At 38.6% G+C, this 17838-nt stretch overlaps 1 non-coding gene across 1 annotated transcript; it reads right to left on the bottom strand.

Moving 5' to 3' along the window:
- Positions 1–13808: 13808 nt before the first annotated feature.
- On the bottom strand, positions 13809–13881 carry Trnak-cuu. The gene has a single exon. It is a non-coding gene; the product is annotated as a tRNA-Lys (tRNA).
- Positions 13882–17838: the final 3957 nt, after the last annotated feature.

Below are 17838 nucleotides of genomic sequence, written 5' to 3'. Positions count from 1 at the left end.
GGAAATGATACTCTATCTGGAGGAAAGGGTCAGGAACGTTTTATAAACATGTGATAATAGACTTTGAAGACTTGCAATTCAGGCCTTGAATGACTTCTAAAATACAGATAGATATATAGATAGATGATAGATAGATAAATGATATGTAGATAGATAGATAGATAGATAGATAGATAGATAGATAGATAGATAGATCATAGAGTATAGAGAAATAGAAGATAGATTGATAGATTATGGAGAAATAGAAGATAGATAGATGAAAAATAGATTGATAGATTATGGAGAAATAGAAGATATATTGATTGATTATAGAGAATAGATAGATGATAGAAGATAGATAGATGATAGATGATACATAGATAGAAAGATAGATAGATAGATAGATAATAGATAGATGATAGATAGATGATAGGTAGATGACAATGTTTCATATAGTCCAACCTGAGCTGTAACTTGTCATGTGCTAAGGATTACCTTGAGTTTCCTGATCATCCTGTCTCTGCCTCACCAATCCTAGAATTACTGGTATTTATCACTATGCTCTGTTTTATGTGGTCCTAGGGATTGATCTCAGGATTTTGCACATTCTAGGTGTGGTGGTTTGAGAGAAAATGGCCCACAAGGGAGTAGCACTATTAGAAAGTGTGGCCTTGTTGGAGTAGGTGTGGTCTTGGAGAAAGTGTTCCACTGTGGAGGTGAGCTTTGATGTCTCATATATTCTCAAGCCATGCTCAGTGAGACAGTTCACTTCTTGTTGCCTTAGGATCAAGATGTAAGGACTTTCAGCTCCAGCACCATGTTTGCCTACATGCTGCCTTGCTTCCCGCCATGACAATAATAGACTAAAGCTCTGAACTGAAGGCAAGCCACCACAATTAGATGTTTTTCTTTATAAGAGCTGCCATGATCATAGTGTCTCTTCCTAGCAATAGAAATCTGTAGCTTGAATTTTCCCGCCTTGCTCACAGTCAGGACAAATCTTTGTCACCCACCAGTCCCACAGCCGCTCAGACCCAACCAAGTAAACACAGAGACTAATATTGCTTACAAACTGTATGGCCGTGGCAGGCTTCTTGCTAACTGTTCTTATAGCTTAAATTAATCCATTTCCATAAATCTATACCTTGCCACATGGCTGGTGGCTTACTGGTGTCTTCACATGCTGTTGGTCATGGCGGCGGCTGCAGTGTCTCCCCGCCTCAGCCTTCCGCTTCCCAGAATTCTCCTCTCTCCTTGTCCCACCTACTTCCTGCCTGGCCACTGGCCAACCAGTGTTTTATTTATTGACCAATCAGAGCAATTTGACATACAGACCGTCCCACAGCACTTCCCCTTTCTTTTTTTTAAAAGGAAGGTTTTAACTTTTACACATCTCCAAAGTCAGCTTGGTATATTTGGGAATTTGGGCGTAGCTTCTCTTACTACTTCCTGCTGGAGGGGGCGCTGTATCTTATGGGGACACAAAGAAAATTTTAGGATCATGGAGTAGTCCGTGAGACCGTATAGTCTGAGCCAGTTGCCTTGAAATGATTCTGAATGTTGGATCATCTGGGCCATGGTGTCATCGGAGACCTTTCAGGTGGTCTTGGCTGGTCAAACCTGATGTATCTTAATCTGGAACAAATCCATAGCCTCTGGCTTTCTGTAGAAACAAAAACAGAGCCTCCTTTCCAAAGCAACATATCCTTACATCTAAATTTTGAAGTCAAGGTACCTTTAAAATATACATTTTGGCATAACTCAACAGCTTTTGTAATCAAATGTTTTTCTTCAGTTACAAATATCAAAGAGAACATAATCCAGATTCTCTGTGTGGTAGCCATCTTTATGTGGCTTATTTTTTATATTACCTTGAGCCTATTGCTTTAAACTGCAGCCTTTTAAGCCTGAAACGGCACTGTGGCTGCTGGCTCCACCCACTTCAGCTTCCCAACATGGCGGTGGTATGTTTTCTGCCAGCTCTGGGAGCCATCGTGGGTCTATGCTTTTATCCAAGCACCGTGTAGCCCAGAAACCTCTTTTTTTGTTTTGTACTAGCAAAGGCTAAATCCACCACACAGCTTAATGTGCCATTTGCAGAGGCCTCATTCCCGCCATACTGCAGACCGAGCTCTCACGCTAGGAACCCGCCAGTAACTCAAACCGGCAGCTGCTGCTCATTTGAGAGAGACAATTAGGAAGCTGTTTTTCGCTCCGTTTTAGAATCTTTTCTCAGGTTTTAGGTGGAAATTCTTGCCAACACGTTGGGCACCATTTGTAGCTAGAGTTTTCCTGCCTTGCCCACAGTCAGGACAAATCTTTGTCACCCGCCAGTCCCACAGCCGCTCAGACCCAACCAAGTAAACACAGAGACTAATATTGCTTACAAACTGTATGGCCGTGGCAGGCTTCTTGCTAAATGTTCTTATAGCTTAAATTAATCCATTTCCATAAGTCTATACCTTGCCACGTGGCTGGTGGCTTGCTGGCGTCTTCACATGCTGCTGGTCATGGCGGCGGCTGCAGTGTCTCTCTGTCTCAGCCTTCCGCTTCCCAAAATTCTCCTCTCCTTGTCCCACCTACTTCCTGCCTGGCCACTGGCCAACCAGTGTTTTATTTATTGACCAATCAGAGCAATTTGACATACAGACCGTCCCACAGCAGAAATCCTAAGTGGGACACTATGTAAACACTCTGTCAACTGAACTGTACCCTCAAGTCCTCCATCTGATAGTTTAATGTTCATATCTGCCTCTATAAATGAGCTCCAATTTCTTCAACAAATTTTAAAGAAGATTCAGCCTCATGTTGCTTACTATTCAGTCTTGTAACTTCCTGCATCAATCATTTCTAGAAGTTTCAAGGCAAAAGCCTATCATTGGAAACAAATAGAGTAAGAGCTAGTCTGTGGGTTGGGAAATTCTAAAAGATTCTCCTGAGAATGTTCATGAGGTCTTCAAAAAGTCCTTATCTACCAGAGCCACAGAAGAGGAACCCTCTTTAAAAGATAGCTAGTCTCCTGCACAGGATTATTTTTCAGTGATTAGTCAGAAGAAGAATTTAAACATTGGCCACATTCATGTATTTGCTAAATGACTGTTGATAATTACTGCCCAATAGGAATGATGATAGTTTCTGAAAAGGAAGGAAGGAAGGAGGAAGGAATTTAAAATTTATGTATCTGTACATTGAGGTGAAATGGCTTAAACTGAGTAGACTGGTCACTGATTATTGATGATTCCACTGACGTCAGATGGTGTCTACTGCAATCAGCTATTTTTTATAAATCAATTGAAATACAGCAGCTGTTTCTGTTCTGAATTAGATCACAGAGTAGCAGACAAATCCATGCCCTGACCATAAGGCAGGTGAACAACCACTTCTGGATTATGTTAAGGAGAGAACAAGAGGATTATTTTTTCTTTCTTCATATTTTTTTTCAGTCTGCCCAGAGCAATGGTTGCAGTTGCCAATCGTACAAATCACTGGGTGCTTTTTCTTGCAGCATTTGTAAAGAAGGAAGAAAGAATATTTTGCTTTGTTCATCTGAGAGTAACGACAAGAAAGCTGAACAAAGAGCACAGTGCAATCCAATCTTTCACAAAAGACTAGAATTGTCAATTTGTCAAATCCAGACCAGGAAAGACTTAAACCCAACACTGCTGATTGTAGTGGGTAGCTGTTCCAGCTTTGACCTGGAAGTACTACTCCGAGTGCGGCTTCTGGTAACTGCCATACCTATGACCTCCCCTGAGGGGGGGGCAGAGACAGGAGCCTTAAACCCAAGATCTGGATGTGCTGGCTCTCTTGGTTCCTGGTAATCCTGAATGCTAGATGGTAAACCGAGCAGAGTTATCCAGAGAACACCACTGGACTGCACTTCACCTCTCCCGGATCTTGTAATCTATCCCCTTACTTGTAAGTTACCCCAAAATAAAACTCCCTTTTAACTACATGGAGTTGTCTTAATAAATCCCCCAATAACTGATGCCTATTCCTGGAATCCTGGATTCCTTCACAAAAGTGAAGAGAATGATCAGAAGTAGGCAAAGAGTTTATTTATGAAGAAATAAAACTGGGTATATTCTGATAAGATTTTACTGAAAACATCTCTTGGCATCACCAGACAGGGTCCCTTTCCAGAAGACTTATTTATAATCACATAGCATAAGATGTTTACTGACCCACAGCAGAATCCCCAGTATATTATTGAGTGTGTTTTCATTTACTTTCATGTGATTAATGTTATACTTTTAAATTTTTATTTCCCCCTTTTATTGAAAATAGATTCTTCTCTCATAATATATACTGATTAGTTTTATCTCTCTCTGATCCTCCCATTTCCTCTCCACCTTCCCTCCCATCCAGATCCACTCTTTCTATCTTCCATTAGAAAAGAGCAGGCTTCTAATAGATAACAACAAAACAAGTGTAATAATGCAAAACAAAAACCATCACATTGATGTTAGACAAGGCAAACAAACAGAAGGAAAAGAGCCTAAGAGAAAGAATAAGAATCAGAGACCAACTCATTCACATACTCAGGAGCTCCATTAAAAACACTAAGCTGAAAGTCATAATGTATACACAGAAGACCTGGTGCAGTGTGCAGGCCCTGTCCTTGTTGCTTCAGTCTCTGAAAGTTCATGCTGCTCTATTCACAATAGCCAGAAATTGGAACAACCTAGCTGTCCCTCAACAAAAGAATGAATAAAGAAAGTGTGGTCCATTTACACAATAGAGTATTACTCAACTGTTCAATTGACGTCATGAAATTTGCAGTCAAATGGATGGGACTAGGAAAAAAATCATCCCGAATGAGGTAACCCAAAACCATGAAGATAAATAACGTATGTATTCACTTAGAGGTGGACATTAGTCATTAAGCAAATGATAACCAAACAATAATTCATAGATCTCGAGAGGTTAGGTACAGAGGAAGGAAATAAGGCAGCGGTTCTCAAGCTGTGCATTCCTATCCCTTTGTCAAACTTCTATCTCCAAAAATATTTACATTGTTATTCATAATTCTCTTAGTTAGGATTTTATTGCTGTGAAGAGACATCATGACCATGGCAACTCTTATAATGGAAAACATTTCATTAGGGCTGGCTTACAATTTCAGAAGTTTAGCCCGTTTTCATCATGGCAAGAAGCATGACAGCATGCAGACAGGCAGGGTGCTGGAGAAGGAGCTGAGAGTGCTACATTGTGAACCACAGGCAGCAGGAGACTGCAACACACTAGGCCTGGCTTGAGCATATAAGAACTCAAAGCCCACCCCTACAGTGACATGCTTCCTCCAACAAGGCCACATCTACTCCAACAAGGCCATATCTTATAGTAGCATTCCCTAGGGGCTAAGCATTCAAGCACATGAGTCTAATGCAGCCATACCTTTTAAAACCACCACATTAACAAGAGCAAAATTGCAGTTATGAAGGAGCAACAAAAATAATTTTATGGTTGGGGGATCACCATAACATGAGAACTGTATTAAAAGGCCTCAGCATTAGGAAGGTTGAGAAACACTGGACTAGGGGGTCACATGGATCTCTGTGGAAGGGGAAAATAGATATTATAGGTGGATTGGAGTGGAGGGGACTGGAATGAGGGTAGAGACAGCTAGAATAGAAGGACATTTGAGAGGTAGTATGGAAATCTAGTGCAGTGAAACTTCTTAAAAAATTATAAAAATTATCCTAATGAAGTCACCAAATAATGGGGGAGTTGGAGTCCCAAGTGTCCATCTCTTGTCACCAAAGTTTCCAGTACTGGTACTAGGTTATATCCAATTGAGTTGTTGACAAAAGAGGTCCCATGGAAATTCACAAACAACCCAGGATGTTGCCAAGACAATACATTGCTCTCTAAAAATTGACAGTGGTGCCCCATGGCTGAAGATAACATCTACACAATTCATTGAACATGGGTAGGCCAGCTTCTGCCTACATAGAACATTCACCTCTATGTTCTAGTCTCTTTGGTTTTGAAAAATACTCTGAAGGCTACAATAAGAGAAACATAAATATCAGTCCAGCTACAAAACCTTTAATTTACACTGGTGTTCTGCCTGCAAGATATGCTAGGACAAAGGCGGCATGAAATTTGTGGGAGTGACCAACCAATATTTGATTTGACTTAAGGCTCACTCCACGAAATGGAACTCATAACCAATACTGCTTAGGTGACCAAGAACCTGAGACTGTGTATCCCAGGGACCTAGGGTAAACCTAAATACTATTGTTCTATAAAACAAAACCAAAAACAATACAGCAATAAAAGGATTTCTAATGACAATCTGCTGTACTCATTGATCAGTACCTTGCTCAGCCATCATTAGGCAGCTTCCTCCTGCAGCAAATGGAAAGAAATACAGAGACCCACAGCCAGACATGATGTCTCCATAAAATTCCTCCCTTCAGAGCTCAGGGAGCCCACAAGAAGGGGAGGCAGACACATTATAAGAGCCAGAAGGGATGGAGACACCAGGAGAACAAGGCCCTCTGATCTGCTTTTTATTTAATTTTTGATGTTATTTTGATTTTTAGGTGATGGGTTAAAACAAAATTATGTATATTAATGGGCAGCATCTTGTATTTAAATAAGTGTACATGTTGTGTAATGGTCACATCAGAGTAAACAGCCATATCTATCACTATTTCATGGCGACAATATCAAATATGCTTTTGTCTAGTTTTTTTAAGTACAATACTTATTAAAAAGTTATTCTACTAGGCAATAGCACATTAGCACTTAGTGTCCATTGGTCAACTTCTTTCCTCTTTCACTTTTCTCAATTTTTAATTAGAAATAGAGCAAACAAATGACCAACAGAGAGAATCACATGATGCATGCTCAAGAAATCTCAACCTTGGTAGAAAGGTCAGAAAATGGCTTTGATACTTTCTTGAACCATCCTGACCAACGACTCAAAAGAATTCTCATGCCTGCTGTTTGGGTTCTTATTAGATGGTCTTTGACTCTTAGTGAGAACACTGTCACCCTGTTAGGAAATTATCATTTAATATATGTATATTAATATCATATTTCATTTACTATATGTATACTATATCTATAGCATGTATGCATATAATATGTATATTAATAGATGTACATACATTATAGGTGTTTTTAGGTAGTTAGTTAATAGTGTGATTCCTTAGAACTGTTTCAGACATCCTTGTTATCTTACTCACTTTGTTGTTACTCTACCCAATACAGCTTAACTTAAGGTCTAGAATGGCAATCTGTCCAATACTGTTTCTTTCTCCCAGGACTGTTTGTTATATCTGGAACCTTTTGTGTTTCTACATGAATACTAGAATAGTTTTTTTTCTATTTGTGTGAAGAATGAGATTGGGATTGCATTGAATCTATAAATAGCTTTCAGTAAAATAATTATTTTCACAATATTAATTCCATCAACATTAAGGATAGGATGCCATTCCATTTTCTAGTATCTTTCTCCATTTCCTTAGAAGTTTAAAGTTTCATTGTAGAGGTCATTCACTTCCTTGTTTAACTTTATTCCTAGAGATTTTATTTTCTTTGAGGACACTGAATAAAGAAAGTGTGTCCATGTCCTCCTTCTCTGTATGTTTGTTGTTGATGTGTAGAAGACCTATTGATTTTTGATAGCTGATATTTTATCCTTCCATGTTGCTAAAATTGTTCATCATTTCTAGATGTTTTCTGGTAGAATTTTGGGGATCTCTAATGTATAGTTATGTCATCTGAAAAGAAGGATAGTGTGATTTCTTCCTCCTTCTTTGTATCCTTTTAATCTTCTCTTGCTTTACTGCTCTAGCTAGTGCTTTGAGCGCAGTATTGGAAATGAGTGAGATTAATAGATTTTTCTGCCTCATTCCTGACTTCAGGGGAATTGCTTCAAGTTTTTCTATAGGATGATGTTAGCTGTGGGTTTCTCATTTATAGCTTTTATTACGTTGAAGCATGTTTCCTCTAGTCTCACTTTCTCTAGAACTGTTATCATGAAGACATTGGTTTTTCCCCCCCCAAAGGCTTTTTTTGATATCTATTGAAATGATCATGTAATTTTTGTCTTTAAGTCCATTTTGTGGTTTATTGAGTTTTTTGACTGGTGTTATGTTGAACCATCCCTGCATTTTAGGGACAAAGCCAACTTGGTCGTGGTGTAAATCTTTTTTATGTATGTCTGTATTCTGTTTGCAAGTATTTTCTTGAGCATTTAAAAATCTATATTCATCAAGGTTATTGGCCTATAGTTTTCTTTTCTGTGTATCTTTACCTTGTTTTGGTATTACAGTGATACTGGCTTCATAGAAAGAGCTTTAGGGTGCTTCTCTCCCTCCCTCCTTCCCCCTCCCCCTCCTCCCCTCCTCCCTCCTCCCTCCTTCCTTCTCCTTTCCTCCCTTCCTCACTTCCTTCTTCTTTTCTTTCTTCTGAATAGTTAAAGAAGGACTGGCTGTAGATCTTCTTTAAAAGTGGTAGAATTCTATTGTCAATCCATTTAGTCCTGAATTTTTTTTTTTAGCTAGAAGACTTTATATTACTATTTCAATTTATTATGGGTCTCTTAAGTTGTTAATACTTTCTTGGTTTAATTTTGGTAGCTTGGCTGAATCTAGAAAGTCATCTACTTCTTTCAGATTTTCCACCTTAAAGGAATACATGTTTTTAGAGAATTCATTACAGTATTCTGATTTTTTTTTTTTTTTGGTATCTTTTGTAATGTTTCCTGTTTGCTTCTGATTTTGTTAATTGGGGCCCCCTCTCTCTTTTGTTTGGGTGGGCTAGAGGTGTGCAATCTTGTTTATATTCTTAAAGTGGACATACATTTTGTGTGTGCAGAATATAGAAACATTTTATAAAATATGAGTCGAAATGGGTAGGAATAAACTCTCAAATTCAAAGCCCTCTGTCTAGTTTTCCCAGATAAATGCATACATTTCAATAAGACCCTTTGATTGTGCTTTATCATTTCTGAATTTTAAATTGCAAATGATAACATTGGCTTCCAAATGTCATCCATCATGGTAAATTGGCTTTCCACCCTTTTAAGCCATTTGCTTCTCTTGCTTCATAATGTCAAATATAAAAGTCTCCTGATAACAAAGCAAGGCACGTTGTTCTCTTTTCCCTAGACCAGAAACCATAGTGCTTAAGGAACAATTCTTCAGAAGCTTGTTTTAATTTGTAAATGCTCACATTGTTTTGTTTGCTTAGTATGTGAGCTATGCCTATTGACTTGTCATTTAAGTTCAACTAATTAATACATCTCAAACCCTGTAATACAAGCACATTGGAGATGGTTTGTTTTGCCGCCTCTATGGAGCTAAAGCATTGTGTCTTTTTTTGTTGCTGGTTTTTTTGTTTGTTTGTTTGTTTGTTTGTTTATTTGTTTTGGTTTTTCGAGATAGGGTTTCTCTGGATAGCTTTGTGCCTTTCCTGGAATTCACTTGGTAGCCCAGGCTGGCCTCGAACTCACAAAGATCCACCTGCCTTTGCCTCCCGAGTACTGGGATTAAAGGCGTGCACCACCACTGCCTGGGTGCATTGTGTCTTAAAACAACTTAAATTGGTGAATCTCTTGTTTCACTTTTTTTCTTTTCTAGATATGTAGACGTTTGTTTTATAAAATGAAGGTAGGGCAATTAAAAGTAGAAAAAAAACTTTAGGCTCATGACTTGTTTGCATTAAACTTTAGCCTAACAAAACCCACCTAAGACTGCCACCTCAGAGTCATGCACTGTTGAGACAACAATTCTAAGACCTGAATTATTATGCCAGCTCTTTATTTTAATCAGAGCTCAAATGGAAATAGTTACTGTTGTGAGATATGAGAATTACATGAATAATTGATGAGCTGGGTGATTTATTTATAAAAGAATTCATTTGTTCAGCACATATCTATACAGTATTATATTCTAAGCATTAAACAGATAAATAAGCAGTTTTTCACCTTGACATATTATAATGTAAATGAGGGACAGGATATGCCATAGACTTAGTAATAAGAAATCAATAGTTAAAGGCTACTTGTTTATTTTTCAACTCAACTTTGAAAAGAATTTCCTGAAAGTTCAAAATTGAATATCATCCAATAATGCAACAATTCTATGTAATAAACTGTAAAACTAATGTATCTCTAAGGGATATTCTTTACTGAGATCATATGACTACTGAATTTTTACCCTCTTATTCAGTATGCCTCCATTATTTTAATGTATGACCAGTAATTTGAGATGGGGGCAATTGTGAAACATTTATACAATACAAATAGCAGTAATGACCTTTATCTGAGCAACTGCATGCATTGATCTGTTTTCCTTTCCATCTTTCAGAAAAGGACATTGACATTTTGACCAACTCTGATTGTCTGAGCTACCTGCACTGGGAAAGCGTGGCATTGTCAGTTGGCTTTATGATAAACATGTTAACACAGGCTTGAGAACTCCTCCATATAGTTAAAGAAAGAGAACAGTCGTAGACATATGCTTAAAATATATCTGGAAGAATACACAAGAACTTGTGACATCAGCTGTTCCTGGGATTGTGGTTAAGTGGCTGAGAACAGTGATGAAAGGAACATTTTCATGCTGTCTTTATGAGCCTTGTAAACAGTTGAAACACAAATATATTATTGATTTAAACACATACATTAAAGACTAGAAATATCTTTTAAAAACAAACCTAAGAGGTCTATTAATTTCAAGCATTTTCATTGACCTAGCTCTCTTCTACAACATGGGTCTCCAGTTTCTCAGTCATTTCCCATCCTGTCAAGTCAGTATTCTCTTCTACAGGCCATTTCACCTCACCACCCCATTATTATCAACATGGCAAACGCTCGAAGTCCTCTGCTTGCTACACATCACGTCCCCACTTTGCTTGCTCTTTTCTTGTGCTCAAAGTTGTTCACAGGCTCTGGGAAGCTGCTTTTGTCAACAAGTCAGAGAAGCACAGTTTCGGAGACCCTGCAGGTCATATATGAACAATAACTTTCTGCTCTTGCATCTGCTTTTCCACGTAGAAGGAAATTGATATTTCTGAATAAGTTAAAATGCAAATAGATATAAAAATAATATGAAACCTTTTCAATCCTTACATGCTTTCTCCACACTAACATGTGATCTTAGCTGAGGTTACAGGATATGTGAATATTTCAAATACAGGGATAGATATTCTTGAGGGTAAAGGAGGTCACCTTATTTCACATGTTCCCAAGGTTACAATAATAAAGCGTGTTTTATTCTTCTGGGGAAGGACTAAAGACCTCTCAAGGCCATATAATCTATTTCTCTTGCCAGGCTACCAGTGAGAAACCCAATAAATTGTCTCCTCCTTCATAGGAAAAAACAAAAAACAAAAAAAGGGGGGGATTCTCATTTTTCTGCACGCATGTGCTTTTACAGAAAGTCCTGTTACCTTTGCCTCTTTGAGTCCAGGAATTTGACTCTTACATCTGAAATGACATTTTAAATGAAACAGTCATCATTATCAGGAAAGGAGTGCTTTACTTCAAAGTGATACTACTCTATTTTTGAATAAGTGCCATATAGTGAATCTAGAATATGGGACAAAAATGCACTATAATAATATTCAAAACATAGAAAATACTGCTTTTTGATGGGATTCAGAGAAGTATCACCAATGATTTTACTGATGCCTTTCTTCTGAAAAGCATTATGAGATGTCTTTCCCTAGAATTTAGACAGCTATTCAGAAATAGGGGCAATTTACTTATATCGCTTACCTGTGCCTGAGCATGTACCTTTCAAACCCTTTAAGAGAACAGGCCACAGGGAATTTGTATATGTTTTGGACCATTATTTCCATTGTATCTTGTGAGTTCTATGGGCTGCTTCTTCAGATGTACTACGTGTTCCTTAAGGGAGGGAACTGAGTCTTATTTAATCGGAGGCATCTGTTGCAGTGTCTGGCATACAGTAAATCTTTGAGGGGTGGTTGTTAACTAACTTGAAAAGTTATATGGAGGCAACCATAGATGGCCTGGTGGGCAAAATATTCAGGCTTGTATGCATAATTTACAAAGTATGGTATATTAAAATGAAAAATCCATTGAGGACAACAAAATATGAAGGTCCAGACAAATATTGCTCTTAAAGCTGAAAATGATCATCTATCCAATGCAAGTAATAGTTTCTAAGGAACAGGTAATAACTACAGTTCTCCAATCATGATCAATTAATATAAAAGGTTTAAACAGGTTTACAGTTTCTAAAGGGAGAAAAGAAGGTCTGGATAAGGAAAAAATGATGAAGACAGTAAGGTGAAGAACAAAAGGACGGATGGACTCAGGATATGGGGTGTGCCCACAGTTTTACTGTTCAGATGGGCTGTGAAACTCAGTGTAAACTGTCACCAATCAGCTCGGTGAGGGTTTGACATTGGAGAAGAGAAGATGCCATCTTTCTTCTGCAGGATTCATTGACCACTGTTAGGCACTCAGCACTCACCTGCTTGACTCTTGCATGACCAGCCTCAGCCTTCCACTTCACAGTTACAAGTACTGACCTACCTCCAAGAAGAACCCGATTGCCTATCCTTATCTTAACCTCATCCCCTAAATTTCTATTCTGGATGCTTCTGTATTTAAATTAAAACCATTCTACTCTGGAGTAGTATTTTTCGCAATGAGAAAAAGTATATCAGTCGAAGATTGTGTAATGCTAATGCCTAACTGTGGCGCGCTCCTCGGCCAGCGAGGAAGAACGACCACCACGCAAGGATTCTTCTCACATCACACTTTATTGGAGCACCTCTTGATTAAGGGAGAGCGGGAGGTGAGGGGCCCCGAGGACTAAACTGCAGCTGCTTATATAGGGAATCAGGCAAACATGCCGTACTGTGATTGGGTCCCGCCAGAATGTGAACACGGGGAGCCACGGGATAGGCTGAGGACATAAGGCCAATTACCATACTCGTGCACCATAGCCAAATATGGAGTTGTTTACAGCCAGCCTACCAGGAAGCCAGCGCCATCTTTGAATAGCGGCTCCCTACACCTAACCATTACTAAAGACTGCCATTCACAGATTTTGCAGACACGATATTTTGGTTTTTTTATATTTATCATTTCATTTCATCTTGCCAAACTCTCTGGCTTTCACTGTTACAATCGTAAAAGCAAACCATAGACCAGAGACAACCAAATGCAGCGACAGTATGCACATAACATCATAACAGTGAGCCTACTGTGCCGTTATTGCATTATGAGTATATCAAGGAGGTTAGGAACAAGGAGAGCCTCATCACACTATATTCAAATTCAGAGAAGCCAGCAAGGTTGTTTTGTGGCTGGTAAGGATTAGTGTGAGCATAAATGGGAATGATATTCTCAAGAAAACATACTCAGAAGTTTGGTGGCTATGTGACTTTTCACCCTAACACTATCACCTCTTAAAATCTGCTCATATGTATGTGATACAGTTCATTTACACTAATATAAAAGTATTCAAAATGGTATTGTAAAATAAAATAAAAGGAAAAATGTAGTGGGTAGCCATTCCAGCTTGGATCTGGAAGTTCCAACCCCCATTGAGACTCTGGCAACTGTCACGCCTACGAGGCAGGGCGAGGGGAGGTGCTGGAAACCCGAGAGCTGGATGGGCCAGCGCTCTCTCTGTGTGCGCTCTCTGTGCCTGGACCCTGGACGGTGGAGGTTGACTGTGCAGAGCTCCAGAGAACACCGCTGGGTTGCGATACATACACCTTCCCCAGACTCCCGCAACCTATCTATCCCTTCATTTGTAAGTCATCCACTAAATAAATCTTCCTTTTAACTACGTGGAGTGGCCTTTATAATTTTCCCCAATATCTGGCGCCCAACGTGGGGCACGAACCCACGACCCTGAGATTAAGAGTCTCATGCTCTACCGACTGAGCTAGCCGGGCTCCCATTTTTGATAACAAATAAGTTTTTCCAATAGCAATCTCAGAAGTCTCCAGAAGGAAGATGGGGCCCCAACAACAACTCTACCCAATCCAGAATGATGCCATGGTAATCATCATCATACTACACTTCTTGCCAGAATTTCAGACAATCTTACCCATTACTCTAAAACTTGCTGCAGAACCTACAGTTAGTCTAACTGAGATTTAACTATCTGAGCTTTCTCACAGTACCCAACAGAGATAACATCACCCCCTAAACGGCAGGAAGCAATTCTAAGAAAACGACTCCCCTTCTCCCTTAGGTTTCATAATTCTCAGGGTTATGGATGACGGTTATAGGGTTGGGGGTGGAAGAAAATATTAACTCAGTATTGTAAAAAAAAAAAAGGGGGGGAGAAGAAATGGAATGGATAGGTATAAGATATGATGGTAAATCATTGTATATACTAGTAAACAAACTTAGTAAAATAGCAACCTTAGACAATTTGCACTGTAATTTGTACTGTTATAGATTCTTATATGTTGATACAAATGTAAACTATTTTTATACTCCTGTTTAAGATAATTTGTATATTGATATAAATACAGAACTATATTTGTTATAATGTATATATATTTCTACTCTTATTTGAAACATTTTTATATTGATACAAATGTAAATTTATATCTGTCATACTTTATATATGTTCTACTTCTGTTAGGATATTCGGTATATTGATATATATTTAAGATTATTGCCATATTGCATATCGCACTATATATTCTACCTCTGTTATAAATATCTTGTGTATTGTCACAATTTTGAAGTCATCGTTCTTCACCATACATTTGCTTATAGACTGTTTACCTTATTTACGTGAAGCCTTAGTCCTTAGGTTATTTCGGTAGATAAGATTTATAGATTTATAGTCGCCTATGCCTGTCATCTCTATAGTTACATTAGTTAGGTTATCCAGATTTACAGATACATAGGTCAGATGGGCAGGTAATCTTCAAACACTTCATAGACCTAGAGAATATGGCATTTAAATAACTTAGAATTCTGTTGACGTAAGACACAATTGCTCCTGGCTGCACCAATTGATCCCGAGAGAATGTTGAGCTTCTAAGACATTTCCATTTGGAAGTTTGCCTTTTTGGCACAAAATGGCCTACTGGGCAAACAACTGCCCTTACCTTGATGGCTGACAGTACAAATGCAATGCTGTCCTTTCTGGATAAGCGGGACACAAGGAAAGCGACCACTGTACTCTGCCAAGACAGGGTAAGATGGTCTTTCAGAAATCCTGCTTCTGAAAATGGTCTGTCAGATACTCTAGGTCTGTAGCCAATTTGAATGCACCAACAATGCTGAGAAACATTAGGTGACTGTCCAGGCTGCCAGCTGTCTTGGTCTACTCTTGCAAGATTCCCGAAAGTTGCTTGCATCCGTCTACCATTTCTCAGGTGCCATTATGTTCCTTCTCAGGTCTTTGATGGGATTGAAGACTAGCAGTTATAGTTACAACTTAGTATATATAATATCTTAGATAGAACATATTAAGTATTAGATTCAGGTTCTTTAGGATAGGACACCTTTGAATGATCTTTATAACATGCCGTTTACCTATGCTCTATACTTCTCTGGATTTTAGAATGTGTTTCTTGCTTGATATTGTTTGCATTGGTTGTAGTTACATCTTATCTAGGTCATTATCCCTCATTATTTCTGGACAATATTTGATAACCATTCCTTTGTATATAGTCTTGTATTAGTTTAGAACCTTCTTAATTAGACAAAAAAGGGGAGATGTAGTGGGTAGCCATTCCAGCTTGGATCTGGAAGTTCCAACCCCCATTGAGACTCTGGCAACTGTCACGCCTACGAGGCAGGGCGAGGGGAGGCGCTGGAAACCCGAGAGCTGGATGGGCCAGCGCTCTCTCTGTGCGTGCTCTCTGTGCCTGGACCCTGGACGGTGGAGGTTGACTGTGCAGAGCTCCAGAGAACACCGCTGGGTTGCGATACACCTTCCCCAGACTCCTGCAACCTATCTATTCCTTCATTTGTAAGTCATCCACTAAATAAATCTTCCTTTTAACTACGTGGAGTGGCCTTTATAATTTTCCCCAATAGAAAAAAATTTAAAAAAAGTATTCAAGCCTTATCTCAGGATCCATATTGTATGGACAAAGAACAAGATGTATAAAAATCCAACTGGTAGAAGCAGGTGCCCAAAGACAAAGGTGAACATGAGAATGAATACAAGGTTCCCCGGAAACCTTGGAAATAACTATGGTCTTCCAGTTCAAGTAACAGGGCTCAAATCAATCTGTGTTAGACCTAAAACAACTTCTGGTGTCTACGTTAAATATTTGCAAAGCCTTTTTCCATAACTAAGTTATTAGAGGAACAAATAACCATTATGTGTAGTTATTGTCTGTTGGGTGGTCAAAGAAAGATAATATTATGCATCATTTAAGTCAACCAAATTAAAAAAAACAAAAAAGTTAATTTAATCAAAAATACTTTTATAGTTTCTTAATTAGAAATTTAACATATTTAAAAAATAGGTTGATCCCTGCTATGAAATACCTATTGAATTCTCTGGAGCTACAACTTTTACTCTCTTGAAGAAATCCTGAGACCTAGGCTAATGTAATGAACATTTGCCAATATTTTATGAGCACAACATGTCCTTTTCTTGCTTATAATAATGTATTTCTGCAAAAGCCATACTGAATTATCTGTAAAATTGTCAGCAAAGACATTGTCCATTTCTTTATTCCCTGTCTAAAACAGAGACTATCAGTTTTTGTCAAATATTTTTAGAGGTGTAAATTGCTACCCAGAAAAGCACTATGTTTCTTTGTCATCAACCCTACATCCTTATGTGATATAGTCATATGACTTAGTCCCAACCAAAAATAAAAGACAGATGCGCATGCGTGAGTGTTGCATGAGACTTCTGAAAAGTTTGTTCAGCTAGAAAGGACAAGTAACTTTTATACTTTCCCTCTTCTTACTCAGAGCCTAAACTCGGATGTGGTGCCTGCCACTCAGTAGGCACCCTGGAAAACAAGGTAGCTCAGACTGGATCTAGTCTTTACAAGTCTTGAAGACCGGGCATGAGACTATAGGATCCTGGGACTCTGATAACACATTAAATATTTGCCCAAACAAATGAGAAATTCTCTAATTGAATCTTCTTTGTTATGAAAGAGAGCTAGCTTCTTCTTCTTCGCTTAAATCATTTATTTGGGGTTTGCCCATTGTATGCAGCCGTTTCTGCCTTTTAAAGATACACATCTTAAGTTGTTTGGCATTTGTGTTCTTTTCTTTTAATAGAGTTTGTAGCAGGAGAGAACTTACACATGTATACACACATACACAGAGAAAGAGAAAGGGAGTGAGGGAAGGAAGACAGGAAGAGGGAGAGAGGGAAGAAAGAGAGAGAGGGAGAGAGAGAGAGAGAGAGAGAGAGAGAGAGAGAGAGAGAGAGAGAGAGAGAGAGAGAGAGAGATGCCCTTTGCTGTTCTGGTTTTGTCATCTGAAGCTGCCCTGGCCTGCCAATACAGTGACTTCCACTCCCAGCACAGCACCCCTGTACTTTCTAAGAGTTTATTTACATTAAAGTAGTTCAGCTACTTGATTTGTGATACCCTTCAAAATGCTTTTTGCAATATAGTCACTGGATCTTATGTGATCTATTGTTTTTGTGGTATTGCATTTTTACATATGAATAATACAAGGCAGATCTGTGGCTTTCATCGCTCACATTGAAATCCTAAATCAACTTTGTCTTCCTTGGTTGAAGGACTTTTCTCTCTGTCCAACAAAAACACCAAAGCCCAATGAAATCTATGTGTGTTTACAAAAACAATTTCACTTGTAAATAAATCAATATAGTTCCATGGTTGCTTCTTTCAAAGGTACAGAACTCAGGAAGCTGGGACATGGTCACATATGTGTTAAGTTAA

This window comes from Peromyscus leucopus, chromosome 11 (assembly GCF_004664715.2).
Source record: "Peromyscus leucopus breed LL Stock chromosome 11, UCI_PerLeu_2.1, whole genome shotgun sequence".
Lineage (NCBI taxonomy): Eukaryota > Metazoa > Chordata > Mammalia > Rodentia > Cricetidae > Peromyscus > Peromyscus leucopus.
The sequence above is the reverse complement of the archived record's forward strand: the minus strand, read 5'-3'. Positions and strand labels throughout refer to the sequence as shown.